The 21380-nt window shown below is 36.2% G+C and overlaps 1 protein-coding gene across 36 annotated transcripts in view; it reads left to right on the top strand.

Annotated features, from left to right (window-relative positions):
* The window catches only part of MAP2 (microtubule associated protein 2), a 352353-nt gene that overhangs the window by 98564 nt on the left and 232409 nt on the right, over positions 1-21380 (top strand). For 26 of the 36 annotated variants that reach the window (XM_007501818.3, XM_056808320.1, XM_056808318.1 and 23 more), the window contains exon 3: positions 6938-7017. The exons of the other annotated variants lie outside the window; for them this stretch is intronic. The gene's annotated coding sequence lies outside the window, so the exon portion shown is untranslated. The remainder of the gene's footprint in view (positions 1-6937; positions 7018-21380) is intronic. 36 annotated transcript variants of the gene reach the window in all.

The following is a 21380-nucleotide window of genomic DNA, read 5'->3' as shown; positions in this document are numbered from 1 at the left end:
GCTGGCATCATTTTGGGGGATCCCACAGCTTCCATGAGCATAAGAGAGAGGGATGGATTTATGGAAGAAATTGAGCTGTACCTCCTCTACATTCCAAACTAAGTTTTCTCTATCTCTCATACCACCTAGGTGTCACATTGTATTATAGCCATGCCCTTTCTCCCCTTGTGGATGATAATATACACCTTTGTTACTCTTCTTCTTATACCACACACCTCTATAAAGTAGGTGATCTACATATATAATAAATGTGTGATGAATGAACTAATTGAAAGATGAGCATTCTGAATTGTTGTCATCACCTGCATACTATATTTTCCCTGGCATCTTCATGAGAGGGCAGGGAGAGAATAGTAGAAAAAGAAGAAAATTATACCCCAAAGATTCTCAAAATGGCAATTTGGCATGAAAAGAGAAAGGATATGGTATAGTAGGTACAGTATCAAGATTTCTGGTAAGGAAAAAAACTGAGTTCAAATCTTGCTTATGAAATTTCCTACCTGGCTTAACATGTGCAAATCACTCAACTAACCTCTCTGAAAGCCTTTGATAAATATGGAAGAGTACATTTAGTCATAGGGTAGCTAGTGGTGAAGTGGATAGGGCACTAGACTGTGAATCAGGAAGAGTCATCTTCCCAAGTTCAAATCTGGCCTCCAATAATAGATATGTGACTCTGGGTAAGTTTCTTAATCCTGTTTCTCTCAGTTTCCTCATCTATAAAATGATCTGGGAAAGGAAATGGCAAACCACTACAGTACCTTTACCAAGAAAACTCTAAATGGAACCATAAAGTGTCAGACATGAATGAACAATGAAATATTTATTCATAGACGTTCTCTATTTAATTTGAAGAATTTAGAAAACTATATAAAAAGAAAAGGTTACTTTTTAAGATAAATCTTTTTTTTTTTCAAATTGTACTGGTTCTCTTTGTATTTGAAACTGTTTGCCACATTCCAATTTCAATGTAAATACAGTGCAGAGCTGAAAAGAATTCTTGTGAAACTTTGCTGACAATCTTGTCATGATTCTGGAGAGATTTTTAGAATCCCAAGTTATCTGTTTACTACTTCAATCAAGAGGCTCCAGGATAGTGATACTCACATATCAGACTGGAAAGACCAGTTAGTGCTGAAAGCACTTACATTCATCAGTGTATTTTTCTATAATCTAATGAGAAATGCTTTTTGTTCACTCTTGTAAAAAGGGATTTTTTTTCCTTGTTTCATTTCTTAAAAACCTGGAAATTTGCTGCTGACATTTCTGCAGTGAGGCAGATCAGACTGGAAGGAAAAAAAAGAGGTGCTTGTCTCTCTAATTGCCTATTGCTCTAAATACTTCCTTTTCTCATGTGACCTAATAAAAAGTCCCAGAAGGGAATGTTTTTAGAATTGCAAATTTACTTTCTCACACAGATCTTCTAACTTACTGAGGAAATAGAGGCACTGAGGAAATACAGAGCAAATAGGTAAACACAGCCCACTGGAAATTTCTTAAGCATTGGCTTGAGGTTGCAGATCTAAGTCCAAGCCAAGAAAACAAATATGCTCAGCTGATGATTTTCTTTCACACTCAGTCTGGTACTATCAAATAACTCAAGGAGGCTGCTACTTGGGCAACCACTTCCATTCTCCCTCTTAGAACCAGCCCTGAAGAATTAATTCACTGATTAACTAATATTGGTTCCTTTTCAGTGACCATCTGAAAGATGCAACACCATTCCCATTAATAGTTCAGCTTCTGATCTTTTTTAAACACTTCATATTGCTTAAGGAACAGTTTTCAGTTCCGGTTTGATATTCTAGCTGTAGAGAATTAGAGACTAAAAGTATATTATACACATTTTCCTCTTACATAAAAGAAACCCATTAATTAGGAAGTCTTTTATGATCAGCTTAATTTAAGGTGAGAAGTTTGAGAGATTAAAAGTGAGAATTCTTTTTGGTTCTTCAACTTTCACAAATCAGCATGGAGCAATAAGTCTCAGATTTCAGCTGAGGAGGGGAAAAAAAGGCAAAGACATTAGTTACATAGCAACCAAAATGCTTTAATAAAATTTTTATCATTGCTAGTATTGGAAGTTAGCTACACTAATGAACATGCCACAGAGGGTCTGTTTTCCTTTTCAGCCAGACTCCCTGGGGGCATTTTTGTTAAAGAAAGTGAAATTGTCTGGGAGTCCAATACCTGCCAACTTCCAGGTCCTGTCTCGGGGAGTTGCTGAGCGACTACAATTAGGTTATAGAGTAGATTGTAGTAAAAGGATTTTCATTTAGTTTCATTCATGTTAAAACTTGCACCTTACTAGGAAGAAGTTGAATAAGACCGCTCCTCATTTAATGATTAAAAGCCTATTTAATCAGAGTCTAGTAAGTAGCTTCCAAAGATCACCTTGTACATGAAAATTTTACCTGGCACACACACACACACACACACACACACACACACACACACACACACAATTTTATACCACCAGGTTTCTAGTATGGAAGTACTTTTCTGAAACAAACACATTTCCCCTCTCTAAAATATATTCCTAAGAAAACAGAGGAGAAACAGAACCAATTAAATACCTTTCTGCTTATAGCCTGATTTTCATTAGAGCCAAACCAAATTTCCTTTAGTTGTGCAGTACCCAAATCCTCATATGGATCTACAATCTTAAACATCTTTGAAATCTCTCCAGTGATTCAGATTACTGCCTCCATCCATGCCTGCTAATCCTGTGAGAAACTTATCCAGTAGTCCCCAAAAGTTCAGACAAGAGGGGATCTACCCAACATAGTTAAAGACTCTCTTTTTCTCTGACCTCTTGAGAGTACAATGGGACAGTCTGGTTGTCCATTTGTCATTCTTCATTCTCACCATATGACCAGCCCATCTTCTTTTTCGGTCCTACAACTTTGTGATGACATCCTTTACTCCTGCTCTTCTCCAGAGTTTCTTATTTCTGTCCTACAACTTTGTGATGACATCCTTTACTCCTGCTCTTCTCCAGAGTTTCTTATTTTGGTCCTACAACTTTGTGATGACATCCTTTACTCCTGCTCTTCTCCAGAGTTTCTTATTTTGGTCCTACAACTTTGTGATGACATCCTTTACTCCTGCTCTTCTCCAGAGTTTCTTATTTTGGTCCTACAACTTTGTGATGACATCCTTTACTCCTGCTCTTCTCCAGAGTTTCTTATTTTGGTCCTACAACTTTGTGATGACATCCTTTACTCCTGCTCTTCTCCAGAGTTTCTTATTTTGGTCCTACAACTTTGTGATGACATCCTTTACTCCTGCTCTTCTCCAGAGTTTCTTATTTTGGTCCTACAACTTTGTGATGACATCCTTTACTCCTGCTCTTCTCCAGAGTTTCTTATTTTGGTCCTACAACTTTGTGATGACATCCTTTACTCCTGCTCTTCTCCAGAGTTTCTTATTTTGGTCCTACAACTTTGTGATGACATCCTTTACTCCTGCTCTTCTCCAGAGTTTCTTATTTTGGTCCTACAACTTTGTGATGACATCCTTTACTCCTGCTCTTCTCCAGAGTTTCTTATTTTGGTCCTACAACTTTGTGATGACATCCTTTACTCCTGCTCTTCTCCAGAGTTTCTTATTTTGGTCCTACAACTTTGTGATGACATCCTTTACTCCTGCTCTTCTCCAGAGTTTCTTATTTTGGTCCTACAACTTTGTGATGACATCCTTTACTCCTGCTCTTCTCCAGAGTTTCTTATTTCTGTCCTACAACTTTGTGATGACATCCTTTACTCCTGCTCTTCTCCAGAGTGTATTTATTCTCTTCTAATACAATGGCAGCCTACTCTTACCTACCATGTGTGTGTCTTTTCATTATTGTATGCAATTCTGCAGAAATATTCCAGATCTGCCATACAAAAATCCTGATAACATATTTATATTAAAAAGCTAGACCATTGCTTTTATGGTGTCTATGGTACGTAGAATAAAAACGCAGTGATCTGGATCCTTTGGGAAATGAGTCTTCTGGGATACTAAAAAAAAAAAAACACAAAACAACCACTTTAAGCAGCAGTATTTTAAGAGTTTTAATCATTTTTTGTAGAAATCATTCTAGAATATATTGCACACTTCCCTGCCTTAATGATTTGGATAATTATTATAAATGTTAACCATTATGCTGTGGTAATATACAGTGTTACACTGAGATATTGAAGATTATCTGCACTTATTTATGTCAATTCTAAGAAAAAAATGTATTTACAGAGAATTGTGCTACAAGGAGACCATTCTTAGATTTCTAAGTTCTGGGGATTGTTGTGCCTGCTTTTCATGGTGGTTTATTTCTTCTTTTCCCTCTAAATTCCATACCTGTCAGTTCTTTCTTTTTTCCTAACATATCAAAATGCCAGCTCATACTCAAAAACTTCCTATCTTCAAGGCAAGTGTGGTGTGTGTCATAACCTGTAGATATGGAGTCAGCCTTGTATGCAGACCTAGGGTCAAGAACTACCCCCAAACTCTTAGTGATGGTGGTGAAGTCACTTTTCTCTCAGTGTAACAATCTTCTCAACTCTCCAGTTTCCTAAACATAGATATAAAAGATCAAGGTTGAGCCATCTACACCCCATTCTTAAATGTGTAAGGCAGTGATTCTAGGTAAGAGATACAAATTTTATTTTAAAATAGCCTATGCCTTTAAAGAGTTCTCCTGGAGAATACAACATCTAAAATAAGATAATCTGAGCAGAAAGAGCCCTAGGGATGATAGGGGGAAAAGAAAGACTGTTGTTGAATAGGAAGTGCATTCTAGCTATGAGGTAAATCATTGAATCCTGAAAGGATTTGCTGGATTCTAGAGAAAACAAGTAGCCCAGTTTGGCCATGACTGGCACAAAACAGGGATGAAAGGGAAAAATCTGGAAAAAAAAAACTATCAATTCTAAGGCAGAAGTGTTTGTAGATTATCCTAGAGCCAATGAAGATTTTTAGTCCAGTAAGTAACATGACTAGACCTATTTTTAAAATATTTTTATTTTTTTCCACATTATTTAATTAATTTATTTAAGAATATTTTTCCATGGTTACATAATTCATATTATTATTATTATTATTCATATTATGCTATTTTCCCTTCCTACTCCCATAGCTGACAAACAATTTCACTGGCCTATACATTAGACCTATGTTTTTAGAAAGACTATTTTGGGGGCAGCTAGGTAGCACAGTAGATAGAGCTCCAGACCTGGAGTCAGAAGGACCTGGATTCAAATCTGACCTCAGTCATTTCATATCTGTGCAACTGTGGGAAAGTCACTCAATTCCATTTGCTCAGTCCTTACCTTTTCTGCCTTAGAATTGATACTGTCATATGAGCACCATTCTATACTATCACTTTTGAATCTGAGTATAGTTAAATGGAAGAACTGTCTTTAGGAAAACTGGCAGCTTGTAATTATATTCACATATACGAATAAGCCATACTTAAGATTGTTGAGTAGGATGTAAGACATTAGAGCTAGATAGTTCTCTTAGGGAATATGGAAGAACATGAATTTCACATCAAAATTGTCTCTTCTGATATCTCATTTGAGTCCTTCAAAATGTTTTTCTCATTTAAATGAATAAAGAGACTCAGAATTTAATTTTTATATTACTGTATTACTTTTAGTTTTGGTTATTGGGAATATTCTAGATTTGTAGTAACCTATATAATGATTCACAATACATTAAGTGGTTGATATCTTGCCATACTGTTTTAATGAATAAATAACAGCGAGCATTTATATAGTGTGTAAACATTTACAAAACACTTCACAAATATGATCTCATTTTATCCTAAAAATCCCCCTTGCTCTTGGTGACCATCTTAACTTCTGTGGGATCAGTTAGTATCTTGATTTAGAAGACCATAAGATCTACATAGACAGTTCTAGTTTCTCTCCTGAGCTCTAGTTCAGTATTATCAATTAACCATTGGTTATATCCAACAAAATAGGTGTCTGAAATACAATGGGTCCAAAATGGAAATCATTATTTTGCCTTTTTTTTATCTTTCCTCATCCAAACCAACACCCCCCAACCCCACCTAGCCCAGTATCTGGCAGATTTTATTCTTATTCTGTCTTTTTTTTAGTCATATACAGCTCTTTGAGACCCATTTGGGGGTTTCTTGGCAAAAATACTGGACTGATTATTCATTTCTTTCTCAAGCTCATTTTATGGCTGAAGAAACTGAGGCAAACAGTGTTAAGTGATTTGTCCAGGATCACACAGCTAGTAAGGGTCTGAGGGTGGAGTTGAATTCAGGAAGATGAGTCTCCTTGACTCTAGATTCAACACTTTAGCCATTGTTCTACCTACCTGTCCTGATCTGAAACCTAGTCAGTGTTTTACAAATGCTTGTTGACTGGCATTTCTAACTTTATTGTGGTCACAACTATCCTTCGAGTTATATAGGTTTACGATCTTGGAGTCTTCCTCAACTCCAAGTTGTCCCCTCTCAAATATCCTTCATATCCAATCAGTTATGAGGTCTTGGGGATTCTACTGAACCTCCCTGGCATCTCTCACATCCCCTTCTCTGTTGTCCCACAGCAACCACCATCCATTACCTCTCCCAAGGTCTATTCAATAGGCTCCTAACTGTTCTTGCTTCAAGTCTCTCCTGGGCTCCAGGTCCACACAATAGCCCAAGTGATAGGGTCTGACCATATCATTTCCTTATTCATAAAAGCTCCAGTGACTCCCCGTTACTTTTAAGATAAAATACAAACTGCTCAGTTTGGCACCTAATGCCCTTGTAAATCTGTCTCTAGCCTATACTATTCTAGACTTTTATACATTCTCCTCCTTTATAACTAAGTAATCCAGCCTGACAGACTCACTTGCTTTTCTTTGTACATGACATTCCATTTCCTACCTCCATTCCTTTAATACATTCTCTCCTACCTTTGCATTCTAGAAGTCTCAGCATCCTTAGAAGTTTAGCCAAAGTATTTTCTCCTATGTGAAGCTTTTCCAGCCACTAGTTCCTCATTAAAGGTAAATTATTTTTATTTACTTGTATGTATTTTGTCTTTATTTATGTGTACATGTTTACTTCTAATAGAAGGTAAACTGTTCAAGGTTTTGTCTTTGCATATCCAACACCTAGCACACCGCCTGACCCATAGTAGGTACAAATATATTCATTTATTGATTGATGTAAAAACAAAAAGCATTTTGAAAATGCATTCAGAATGGTTTTTCCATTTAAGAGCTGTATGATCCTGGGAGAGTAATTTAACCTCTTTCAATTTCCTCAACTGTAAAATGCAGGTAATGATAGCACCTACCTCCAAGAGTTGTGAAAATCAATTGAAATAATATTTATACAGGGCTTCCCAGAGCCCCTCTCACATAGCGAATCTATACGAAAAGTTTGTTCTCTTTCCCCATCCTTAAAAAATTAGTAGTATAATTTTGAAATGCATTCCAAAAAAGGGAAACTTCAAGCTAAAGATCTAAAACATAGTATAGCAAGCATATAATTTTAATCAAGTAATAAAGCAAACATGGCTTTTTAATTCTTCATTCTTTCAATTAGTAGCCATTTATTATATATTTCTTATATGTAAAGTACAAAACACAGAGACATAGTGCCTATCCTATAGCTCTTTGAATTTTAGCCAGGGTGGGGAAGGGATATGACACCCAAATATGTAATCTACTGCTCAAAAAGTAGAGTGCAGAACAGAGTGTAAGAGAAGGAATCAGCATTACCTGAGATGAATAGAAATTGACATAGAAATCACATCTTTCTCTAAACGATTTCTTCCTTCATTATATTCTTTTATACTTTTTAAAACTTGCAACTAAAAAGAAAATAAATCATAAGAGAACTTTTAATTCAAAGACTAGAAAACCATGAAAGTTAATTAAGATGAGTAATTATAGAAGTATAAAGTTAATGATATTCACTCATCCTTTAGCAAACCTGGGAAAATGATAAAGTATATATGCAAAGCCATTATGCAAATGTAAATGCAGCCTTACGATTTATGTCAATTTAGTTTGTCCAAATCTGCAATTTTACTTCTTCCAGCATTGATCAATGCCTACAATCTAGAGATAGTCCTTTAAAAACAATTCTTACCTTTCCACTTAGAATCAATACTTTGTATCGGTTCCATGACAGAAGAGTTGTTAAAGGATAGGCAGTGGGGGCTAAGTGACTAACCCAAGGCCATATAGTAGGAAGTGTCTGAGGTCAGATTTGAACCAAGACTTCTCTCTAGACCTGGATCTCAATCCACTGAGCCGCCTGGCTGCTCCCTAGATAGTCTTAAAGAATAGTATATTTAAATACATAGAAGAAATAATTATTTCCAGACTTATCCAAACTATTGTGGAATGCTTTCCTAGAAATCTGAGATAATTATTACATGTTACATTTAGATAATGGAAGCCTTTACCTGTATGGGCTGAGTTCCATAGGATAGAAGTTTCATGTGAAAACCAAATATAGAATCTAAGAAAAATCTTAGATAAAACTTCCTAGTCAGCATTAGAATGCACAAAATGCATTCAAGAGCACATAAAGGATTATTTAAGAAATTAAGGTAAAAATGGAGAATTGAACAAAATTGCCAAGATATTAACTCAATCCTTTGCTTTGGGTAAGTTTGAATTGCGTTCTAAAGCAAGAGGTATGCATTGTGCTAAATCCTCATTGCAGAAATCAAGGTGATTTTTCACAAGCTCTGTTGCCCAATCACTTCAATGACAATTGATGGGTTTTCTTAGTCATTAAAACGAACTTTGTCTGTCAATAGAATATTAAATATGTCATATTGAAAATCAGTTATTTCATTGGCATGGGTGCTCTATTTACCCCTGAAAATTAGAATCCTGTCTCAGGGGTAGAGGAGATCTCAGAGGACTTCTAATCCAATCAGTACTTGAATACGAATTCCTCCTGCAACATATTATACTCATGTGGTTATGTGCAACATATTATACTCAATAGTCATCCAGTTTTTGCTAAAAGACCACCAATGAGAAGAAGCCCACCACTTTTGGTTGTAGCCTATTTTGAATGGTTTCAATTCTACTCATAAGAAGTATGCCATCAAATACCTACTGTTGACTGGGAAAAACACAGAACTATTAAATAGTCAAAATCATTCTTTAATCAAGGGAAAGGGGTTCAATGAGATAGTAGACCTTGACCCAGAGCTGCGTGCCACAGGACTGCACAGAGTCCGAGGATTGAACTCTGGCCTCTCTGGACACAGAGCCCTGGGAGTGGCACCATGCTAGATGAGGACCCTGAGGAGCCATTAAAGTTGGGAAGTTTAACTACCTTTCTAGGTGAAACATGGGGGCTAAGGATGAGAGGGACAGTTGATTGACTTTACAATGTTAAGAAAGGAAAAGGAGGAGTTCCAATGGACACAAAAGGGAAAGACCCAGCCAAGGGCTGGGCCATTTTGGTAAAGGACTTTGGCCTAAAGGGAGAAACCATTGGGACAAAAGAGACACTCAACATCTTAAAGTCTATTGTTAGTCTGAGAAGCAGTGAAGTAGGACTTTCCCTCTCAGAGGAGCTCCCTTGTGACAAGGTCAAACCAGGAGCCTTAACCCTTAAACTAAGTAATCTGGGGTTCATTTAATCTTTCTAGGCTACAGGTTTGGGGACTTTTAGATTCCATGTTGACACTTCTATGCACCAAACACTGTGATAGACATTGGGACCATGGAGATAAAACCAAAAAGGAACTTGCTCTCAAAGAGCTTGCATTTTACTGGGAAGAAAGTTTGTAAATAAAATTTAAAAATATAAAGTAATTGCAAGGTAGTAAAGAGAGGAGTGGTATCCTAGGGAGTGATGACACTAACAACTAAAGGAAATCAAACAAGATCTCTTGTGGAAAGTGGTACTTGAACTGATTCTTAAAGTAAGGTAGGGAGCCTAAGAAGTAGAGACCCATTCCAGAATGGAGCCCAGCCAGTGATTAGAACACTTTTCTTTACAAGTCCATTTTATTTTCCTCTTTGATTCCTACTCCTGAACTTCAAAGTCAAACAGAACAAGTCATCTCCTTCTTCCTTGTAACATCTATTCAAATTCTCGAAGACTGTAGTCATGCCCTCCCCATATTTTTTCCAAGCTAAATATCCTCACATGCCTTAATCAATTCTTATGTACTTTAGTTATTGGCTTGTTTTTTTTTTTGTCTTTTTTTAGTTTGTTGATGTGTTTGTTATAATGGGTACCTATTATGACCAGTTTAGCTAGCTGCATTTAGGGGATAAAATGCGATTGTTTATTTGCCCAAAATGGAAGATTTTTTTACAACTATCGTTTTTCTGCAATAATCATTTCCTGTTATTAAGTCTTGCAAAACATGTTAGTTGAGATGCCATTTGTTTTTAGACTATTCAGTCAGTAAGCTGTGGGTCAGGTTTTATCCTCTTATTATTCAATTAAAAATGATCAAGCATTAAAGAGCATTATTTAGCTTAGATTGCTTTTCCTCTTTTCCTTTGTATCTTAAAAATTTCCATTGTTTGAAATCTGAAGTTTTTCCAGGTGCTTTTATTTTGAATGTTAACAAAAGGCTCTATTAGTTTGCCACCCTGTCTAAATGATTATCAAATGCCATTTTCTAAAAACATGTAAATATAAAGAGATTTAGCTCTGCCATATTAAAGCAGCTATGTTGCAATACATCACTGACTTTTTTAGGTTTTATATTTAAAGAGTGGGAAAATTATCACCTAAGTCAGGCCAGCAGAAAATGAAATTAATTTGAGCTACATAAATTTTATCTAAAATCCTAGCCTGCTAGAAATTGGGAGGGAGCTTAGAGATCATCAAATCCAATCCTCTCTTTTGATCAAAAGGAAACCAAGACAAACAAGTGAAATGACTTTTAGGGTCACAAGGGTAGGCAGTGGCCAAGTTAAAATTAGAATTGAGGGCTTTGGACTCCCTATCCTGACCTTTCTCGTATATCACACTGTCTGGAGAGAATACATTTGGTTCACATAGAAAAAAAAAATTTAAACAAAAACGTACATTATACTTCAGTATCTTCCAGTTATGTCATTGCCTAAACTAAATCTCAAAACAAACCATATGTCAAATTTGTATTTCAGTGAATCTCAAGGGACTATCTCAAACTGTTTGCTATGTTAGAAAATATATAATGAAAAATATTGTTTGAAATAAATACATCATAATTTTCTTAGAAAGATTTTGGATACAGAGATTTTCATTCTAATCTTATTAGATTATACCCATATCTGAGCATTAGCCAGGTTAAGTAGTATTACATAGACTACCTCTGTAATTGTGATTTTAGAAGGGAAAATAGATAATGAATGAAATGCAACATATTTAAATAAATTATTGTTAATTATTCAGTGGGTACCATTTTATAGTGGATAGGATGAAAGATTTGGAGTCAGGGAGACTTAGGTTCAAATCTAGCATCTGGAACTTATTAACAGTGTGACCCTGGTCAAGTCACTTAAACTTCATGTCACTTCAGACAACTTCTGAAAATTTAATCATAGGATCATAGGATTTTGATCTGGGAGGCACAATAGAGGACATCTAGTCTGAACTCCTTATGTTACAGAAGAGAAAACTTTGGCTCAGAGAAGTGACTTGCCCAAAGTAACAATGTTAACAAACAGAATTAAGATTTTCTTATGTTCTAATTAGAATTTCTCCCATTCATTCCTATAGGTTTTGGCACATAAGTTATAATTACCATCTTTTTATGGTCATCATAACCTATTCAAGATAAAATGATCAAATATCTCATGAAATGATGTCTTTTATTGCCTTTGAATGCAATTACCCTAGAGAGTGGGTGAAATATGCTTCTCTTAAATTGTAACTTTCTTTTCTCTTCTGCTCTCATCACAAGAATTTTCCATATTAATGTGGTACATTTCCAAAAGCATGTCAATTCATTGGTTATTAGACAAACATTTCATAATTGAAGTACCAACAATTAATATTTATTTGCAGTCTAAAAACAGTAATCATTCATGTCCTTTGCCTCCCTTTCTGCCATTTCCCTAACTGTCAGTTATTTGTGCAGTCAGTCAGAGGGCTCATTATCTCTGCTGGTGGAAGGAATCCCATATATAGTCACAGAGCCATCGAATATCTTTAAAGTAAAGTAGCATCTGTATTGGGAAATATAGAAACTATCTTTTGAGACAATAAGCATCTCTAGAACAGGAAGCATTTGTCATAAATACAGGGATGCTCTTTCGGGCTAGGAGAGTCACCTCATAAAGTTGCTGTGAGGAAAGAGCTTTGAAACCAATAAATTCCAATAGAATAGAATTATAAGCCAGAGTTGTATGGAATTTCTGTCCTAGAAAGCTGATATCATGGAATAAACTTATTATATATTGCATTTATGAAATTGCAATGAACTTTGAATGAAGATCTATTGGCTTGGGGTGTACTTATTCATTTATTTATTCATTCAGTAAACATTAAATACCTGAAATGTGTAAGAGATTGTAGTAGGGAAGAAATATACATACATGCAATTCCCAGCAATACTGAGCTTACAGTCCAGAAGGAAAAATACTGAATGTGTGCCTATATGTATAATTTCAAAAGAGAAAGTCACTGTATAAGGTATACAGGGTTAAAGATTGTTTTTGGCTTGGAATAGAGGAATAAAGAAAGCTTAGAGGAAGTAGTATTTATTCTGGACTTTGAAGATAGGTATGATTTTTATCTGCTATCGACTGGAAACAAAAGGTAAGGAGACCATTTCCATGGAAACGATTTCATACATAAGGAAGGGTCTGAGGAACAGCACAGAGCAGTTCTGCCATCATTGTACTAGGAAGGAAAGGAAGAACCCAATTCCATCAAAACTAACTTATTCCTTCATGTTGGACCAGAAGTGGTTTTGTTTTTTTTTAACTTTTTTTGTGTCATGGTCCCCGTTTGCAGATAGTAAATCCCATTGACCCCTTCTCAGTATAATGTTTGCAAACGAATACTATAAAACATAGGATTACAAAGGAAATTTTAATTAAAAAAATGTATATACATATTTGTTCAATGAAGTAAGTTCATTGCCTCCATATTAAACAACTCTTGCCTTAGAGTTCCATTGATTAAAGAAAGCTCTCAAGGTCAGTGACATTGGTAGCATAATCTTATCTCAATTTTCACTAAGGGGACACAATGCAGATAACAGTGACAGAAAACTGGGTAGAGGAGACAAGTTTAGAATCCTTCTCGAGGTAGAGGGAGGGAAAGGAAATCTCTCCTTCATCCTTCCTTTCCCTCATTTTTATGATATATCTTACTTACCCCTCCCCTCAAGAATGAATGCATATGCAGTTCAGAAACACTGGTGTGAAAATAGCAGTCATGATTCTGAACATTTAACTTTATAGATAACTTTTCAGGAGCAAGAAGCACCTTCATTCTCCATATAGGGAGCTCCTTATAGCCCCCATTTTTTGTATTCATTTTCTCATTTCTTAAAGCAGCAGAGAAAAACTGGAGTCACTTCTAGCTGTAATTACATAGTGAGAATACCTTCAGGGCAATTTTCCACCTTGGGATTTACTAGCTGTCTTATTGCTTCAGAGATCAAGATGTAAATCACTGCCTCCTATTAGCATGCTACCATGTGTGAGACAGTCATGCGAGCTAAATTGAAATGCTGAAAAGGAAAATGTGTGACTGCACATCAGTGCTGCTGTGTTATTTTCAGATGTTGTATAGGGAAGCCAGCAATTTTCTTTTCCATCTCAGTTCATCATAGCTGCATTGTCATATGTGAATTCTATGGAATAAAATAGAATGACTTTGGTTTCCTAAAACCATCTTATTTCTGCTGCATTGTCATATATTGGCATTTTCCTTAAAGGCAGGGGCTGAATTTGATATTTCCTTGTGTTATCTATAGTGACTGGGTGTTCAATAAGTGTTTATTAAATGAGGAAATGCATGTAGGCAGGAATAATCTTTTTTTTCTATTAAAAAAAGAGAGACAGAGGGAGAAAAAGGGGAAGAAAAGAAAGAAGGAAGGAAGGAAGGAAGGAAGGAAGGAAGGAAGGAAGGAAGGAAGGAAGGAAGGAAGGAAGGAAGGAAGGAAGGAAGGAAGGAAGGAAAGGAGGGAGGGAGGGAGGGAGGAAGGAAGACTGACTTTTCATTCAAATTCCACCTCTGCCATCTACCAGCTTTGCATGACTCTACCCAACTTCTCTGAGCCTCTGTTTACTGATCTGGAAAAAAAAAGTGATAATATTATATCTCATATCCCATTCATAGGGTTATTGTGAAGCTCAAGTAAGACTTTACTACATAAAAAAAAAATTTTGGCAAACTTTAAAGAGCTATTTAAATTTTGGTTATCATCATTTGTGCAATTAAATGACAGCATTCTTTATGTTAGTGGTTCCCAATGGTTTTTTTTTTTTTGTTCTCCAAACACTTTTCACCACCACAACCACCAAAATTAAAAATGTATTCTAAACCCAAGAGTAACTTAATATACTATTCATAATGTTCTCTAATTGCTTAGTGTTTAAGTAACATTATTTTTTCAATTGGAACCCCTTTGAACCTTTATTTCAAACTCCCAAGGGATATTCAAACCTCTAGGTAGCAACTACTGCTTTTGGTTAAACATTCTTTTTTGTATTTTACAGAATCTGAAAACTGAAAGGGAAATGTAGAAGTAACCTAGTTGTACCCCCACCAGAATTTGCTCTGCAAATAAGTCATTTAGCCTTGTGTTGAAAAACTCTAGTGATGAGAAGTTCACTCTCCCCAAACCCTCTGAACGTCAAGAAGGTAGATAGAAACAAAATGGAAAGTGCTTTGGCTTTGAGTATCAGAGAGAGTGGGTTTGAACCTTGGCTCTGTTACACACTACTTGTGTGACCTTCCCCTAATCACTTGAGCTCTTTGGGCCTCAGTCTCCTTAAAAATAAGTGGTTTGGACTAGACTGTCTTCAAAGTCTTATACAGCTCTTTTCTTTTGATCCTTTTTTAAGCCAACTTTAATGATGTAGGAATTTATTCCTTACACTGAATAGAAATCTGCCTGATAGTAACTCCTACCCATTGGTTCTAGATCTATGCTTATGAAGGTTCCAGTGGACTAAAGTGTGAAAGCAATGCTTTCCTATATAATCCCCCCCCAAAAAATTCCTTGAGTGAGCACCAAGTGAGACAGGAAGATTCTAGAATTTTTGTTATAATATTTTAATAGGAATTTGGAGATGCTGGGTGAAAGGAAAACATTGCCCTAAGTTAAGAACCAAGAATAGGGTATCATCCAGGAATCAATCAACATTTATTAAGCACCTACTATGTACTATACACTATAAAAATCATTGAGGATACAGAGGCAAAAGAAAGTCCCGGACCTCAAGGAGTTTATAGTTTAATGGAGAGAGCATCCAAGAAGAGATAGTTAAAAGTACCAGAAAGTTCAAGAAAGATGAGGACTGAGAAAAACTATTGGATGTGTAGATTTGGCAATTATAACATCATTTGGAAAGAGAAGTTTCAGTTGAAGGATGAGATTCAAAGCTGTACTGCAGAGTTAAAAAGAGAAAGGGAGAGGAGGTGGAGAGAGATTATAGTCAGTTTTTTTTTTTCTAGAAGTTTGAGAAAGCAAAGTAAAACAAGATGATAACTTGAGGACATGCTAGATTCAAAGTGTTGAATATTGTATTATTGCATTATTTATTTAGCACAGAGGTGTCTAACTAATATACAATATGAGCTGAATGCCACCCACAATACATTTGAGTGCTGCCCCAAACAGATTAAATGTAGTTGGTAAATGTTTAATAACATAAATAAAAATATACTAAAACACATATAATAATACAACTTAAAATTAAGTCAGTATGCAGCCCATAGGGAGCTTTAGGTACAGTTTAATGGCTTCTTTTTCTATCTGAGTTTGATACCAGTGACTAGCAGGCTTTTCTTTCTGTCATTGACTTTCTTGAGCTCCAAACTCATGGGAATAAACTATAACAAAGTATAGCATGAAGAATCACTGTCTGGGTGTCAGAAGATATAAGTTCTTTCAACTCTAGTTCCATTACTCCAATGATCTTTGGAAAGTCACTAAATCTCTATGGGCCTTAGTTGCCTTATTAGTTAATGAGTCAATAGAAATAAATGATCTCTAGTGGTATTTGAGGTCATGCAAAGTAACATTATCAACAGCATAGAGTTCTTTCTTCTTGTCCTCTGTAGTTACAATCCATTTTTGCCTGGGTAAAAAAATTATAACAAAAAAATCTGAAATCTTCCTGTTTCACATGAGGCTGACATTGGAGGATTACATATGAAATTATCCCTAGCTTATCTTTTGATGGCTTTCTTTTCTTATCCAAATAAAATAGAAGGGAAAGGTTGATCTATTGTTCCTATGAGAATGATGAAGAAAAAATCCAATAAAACCTATCTACAAATGATGCACCTAATCAAAGGCTAACCTATGTGGTACAGCACAATGATGGCCACCCATCTTCAGAGAAAATGGATTCATCAGTAGTGGGATAGTTTTGAAAGAAAATGGAAGAGGTAAGACTTGGGCAGGATCATATTGGATGAATAGGATTTGGGAAAGGGGAATGGGGAGAGCATTTCAGAGAGGGGAAATAACATAAAAAAGACCAGTGATCAAGGAAGCTAGCCTGCCTAGGATGGTGGGTAAAGAGGAGTTGGGTTTTCCTAATGCTAGGGGGCAAAAAACAGGCTCCCTTTATTAGCAAATAAGCCAACTGGAAAAGGCAGGGTCAGTCTTTTCAAGCTCTATCTTTAAGAGCATTATATCTGTGAGCTTCTTATTCTCCACTAAAACGAAGAGGATGAAATGTTGGAAATATGCAGCAGGCATTCAGCTTCCCAGCTAAAGTGACTCATAGCTATCCAAATTTCTTTTGGTTTTCCAGGGCTATCAAATTAATTTTCATATTGAATTGTTTAAGAATAAATCTAACCTTTAATAATAATAAGCTACAGGATAAAAATTAGTACTTTCAGTAGTTGTTAATTTTTCTTTAATTTTCCCAACAAGACATTTCACAAATAGAAGAAATTTACTAAGGAATGGAGAAATGACCTTAAGCATCTTTCCTATATAATAAAATAAGTAAAATCATTCATGCTCAAGAAAAGGCAACAGAGTGTTTTCTAAGTCTACTGGTGATCAGTATTAGACAAAGCAAAGATAATTTTATTTTGGGATTAAACAGGGAATGATTAGAAGGTGTGGAAAGGAAAACTGAATCAAGCTTTGGGCCTTTCTGCCACTCAGATGGAACATTCAGATGGAACAGTTAGAATGTTGGTGTGAAGATGTTGACAACAATGACAGTGGAGGGGGTGGGGGGTGAGGGAGAGACCTGGAGAGTGACAATTGCTCTTGAGGTTCTCTTTTTCCTGGTCCTGAGACTGGAAGGAGCACTCTCTCCTTGTATCTGGATAGAAATACCTCTATTCCTGGATTTAACACAAACTGTATGCTCTACCTGGATTCCTGTGATCATGTCATAAAACAAGAGGATTTAAGGGGAGCAGTTTGAACTGTAAGGCCAATCTTTAGGGCCCTAGCCAGAAGAGACAGACCCAGCCAGTTCTGAAGGTCAGAACCTTTTCTTCCTCTTTCTGTCTACTGCTAAGACTTTGAATTTAAGAAAGTTGGCATAGATTAGCATAGAAAGGAATAAAAGAAACCTTCTACAAGCCTGTGGGGCCTGGCCTCAGCTCAAAAGCTGAGAGAGACTCAAACCCATTCTGTCGCAAAGAATAGGGCAATCCCTCTTCCTTTTACCCTGGCACCTTCCCAATCTAAACTTGTTATTAAATCATCTTGAGTTAACGCGCAATCAGATAAAAGGACTATCATTTCAGTGTACATAGAGGGAGCAAAACCTAAGGACAGCCATTCAACCATAAAGGGTCCTTATTAGACCACTGCTGGGTGACCTTAGTCTGGGGGGAGGATTGTCCCTCAGGAGGGTTGGTGCTTACCTGCTCTGGGGTATCTTCAACATCAATCAATAGAGAAGGCATCCCCTCAGACTATCATAGTTGGCCCATTTCTCAGGAACCCCATTTTTCAAAGATAGCCTCTCAGCAAGAGGTATCTCTCTCCTTTTACCTCACCAGCAGCCATATTCCTTCTATCCCTTCAACTCCTCCATTCCCTGTGACAAACCCTTCCTTATCCACTGTACCTCTTCAATCCTCTACAATTCCTATAACTATTACAAAGGCAATGCATCTGTCTTCCATCTTCCCCTAACCCCTGAGTAAAATAGAAGCTAGGTAAATTAAAGGGGTGGAGTTTATCAAATCCCAGGGTGCTTTTGATGTATCTGGAGAGAACAGAGAGGACCATTAGAAGCATTATTAGAAGGAAATTAAACAACTACTTGAAACTGATTGAGCTACTGCATTCACTGGTTTTTTTCTATACTTACTCTCATTCTTTTCACTAAAAGCCACTCCCTGAGCCAATTCAAATGCTAATGTTTGGCCATCTGCTTTTCTAGCTGGGGCATGCTGATAGGTCACGTGACCCCAATTATTATAATTATAGGCTTTTGGGGACCAGTCATTATTTTGCACCAAGAGTAAGCGTCTGTCCCTGATAAGTAGATGGGGTCAGTTTTTAAAAAATATTTTCTATATATTGTTTACAGAAAACCAATGAATCTTATTTTCTTAACATATATATGTATATACACATAGAAGTCTATGAATTTGAATTAATGGAATCCCATTTTCCAGATAGTTAACTTACATTTTTCTCAAGCTACATTGAAATGATGGAGAAAACATCATTTGAAAAGTACCCATAAATGAATTTTGTAGACAGTAAGCAATGAATATTATTAAGCAGCCTTCAGTGGTGTGATGGTGTCTCACTTAGACAATCTCAATTGGAATTCTCTTCATAAAGAGAGCAGAAAGAAAAGAAGGGAAATTAAACAGTGATTACAGATTTTCAGAAGAAAGGTTAGTGATATTAATAACAATAGTGATATTAATGATAAATGGGAGTATATAATTAACATGTATGACCTTGTCTTTATTTGACAGAAATAAATGCCAAGCATTTGCTGCCCACCTTCACTGGTGGGCCATTATTTATTTTCTTAAGAGGGTCATTTTATCTAATTGGGGGTGGGGGTGCATTTATTCTCGCAAGATAGTCTTGTAGTGCCAAATTCTTTTCTCTTTTTCTTAATTTTATTAGAAGAGTGACATATTTAAGGTTAGGGAGGATCCATTACTTTAAATTCTTCGTATCGATTCTAATAACACATATAAATAAGACATTTAAAAAAATATCTCCAGTCTAGATTCATTGCTTTAATTTATTGTCATATATATTACAATATAAACAAATATATATTCTAATAGTATATCTAAATGACATCTAAAAAGATACATAGATATAGATATATTTTATAGACATATATACATATTATAGATATAGAGATAAGTTTTCTAGAACTTGGTTTAATTAGTTCCATTCTAGACCAGGATAAAAATTACCTATAACTCATTGTTCAGTGAAGATCTTTTTCCCCCTTTTTTTCTTTTTTTATTATCATGCAAAACACACTTCCATATTGGTCATTGTTATCTTATTTCTTCAAGGGCAGATAATACTATGGATAAATGATTGCAAAATAATCAACATAATATCTAGATTTCCTTATCAATTATCCATGATCAGGAACCTTAGTATCTTTCTTGAAACATACTTGTTTTCTTGGTGTCACTTCTAAAATACTTAATGCTTCGTAGGTCAGGAATAGGATGTCAGATCAATTTGACAGTATTTCCCCTCATTCCCCTCCCTTTTCATCAGAGACTATCAGTCTTTATGTCTGTTCCTTATTATCCTTTTAATCTCCTAACCACAAAAGAACCAGTCCTGGGGATCAGTCCCAGCTCCAGCTGCAAGGGGAGGATAACTATCTAGCCTTTTCTAGGTTCACTGGGAGGGAACAGCAGGGAGTCTTCTCAATGTTATCAGCTGGAACCTTGTGCCTTTTACAGATAACATGGGAATCATATTCATGATCCAACTGTTCTCCATAAGCCTTGAAAATGGGATTTTCAGGGGGACCTTTTAAACTTAGACCTTGGATATTCCGTGGCTTAGGAAAATATGTTTTGTGCACTAACCTGTTTAATTCAAATTAGAATTAGAATAGAATCTTGAGGGGAAGTAGGGGTGCTACTTCACTGGGGGGTGCTCTGTCCTGCCCTGAAGTTTAAATATGGCCTTTATTGCCTTTGCCAGCTCTCTAATTTTTCCAGGCAGTCCATTAATATAACTGAGTGAATGAGAATGGTGTGTAGTCTGTTATTCCATGCCTTCCCAGTAGAAATGATGGGCACCATCTGCTCTACCAGAAACCATCCTTGTATGCCGCTTGCCAAGAGGGGCCTCAGATGTGACAACAGAGGAGAGGAATGTCTGAAGAAAATGAAGGATAAAAGAGTAACACAAACAGACGGGAGATAATTTGAACAGAAAATCATAGCGCTGACTATGAAGGCAGGGCAAAGGTCAGGGAACATTATAAACAAGGACAAAACAGAAACTATGGAAATAAATAACAAGGCAAGATTGTGAATGTGGATCCTCGTAGAAAAGATAGGATAAACCAGTAAACAAAAAGGCAGTGACCTGGAGGATATTTCTTAGAGGAGTGTAAATGAAACATATACATTTAACATATGCTCAAAATTTGGGCTTCTTTTTCTAGGGTCCAGAATTTTCTGTTGCTTCCTATGTCTTATTTAAATGAAAGTGGCAACTGGTAGAAGGAAATCTCTGTAAAGAGTTAAGCACCTCCTTAGAGCTGTGTAATTCTTGATGTTCAATAATTTTGCAAAGTTAAATAGTATTCCCTACTAAGAATACCTACCTCCTGGAGATGTTATGATAATGTAATGAGATCATATTTGCAAATCACTTAGCACAGTGACTGGTTATAGTCAGCTCTTAATACAAGTGTATTTCTTTCCTTCCTTTCCACAGTAAAGGCTGGGGATTGGGAGGAGCAGCACCCATAGTAGAAAGCGACAATGGATCTGAGGTCAGAAGTCCAAGGTTGAAATCCAGTCTATGCTACTTCCTTTAAAAAAAAAAGTCACACCTATGATTTTATCATTGATAATAGTGCAAGTCAGGAGTTTGGGGTTTGGAGGAGTGAGAATGAGAAATTAAGTGAATTTCCCATGGTCACAAAGCTAGTATTTGGGAGGGGCAGCCTCGGGGGCTTAGTAGATTGAGAGCAGGATCAAAAAGATGTGAGGTCCTTTGGGACAAAAATCCATTATTTGATAAAAACTGCTGGGAAAATTG

Source organism: Monodelphis domestica, chromosome 8, assembly GCF_027887165.1.
Source record: "Monodelphis domestica isolate mMonDom1 chromosome 8, mMonDom1.pri, whole genome shotgun sequence".
NCBI classification, from domain to species: domain Eukaryota; kingdom Metazoa; phylum Chordata; class Mammalia; order Didelphimorphia; family Didelphidae; genus Monodelphis; species Monodelphis domestica.
This window is presented reverse-complemented; position numbering and strand designations above follow the sequence as displayed.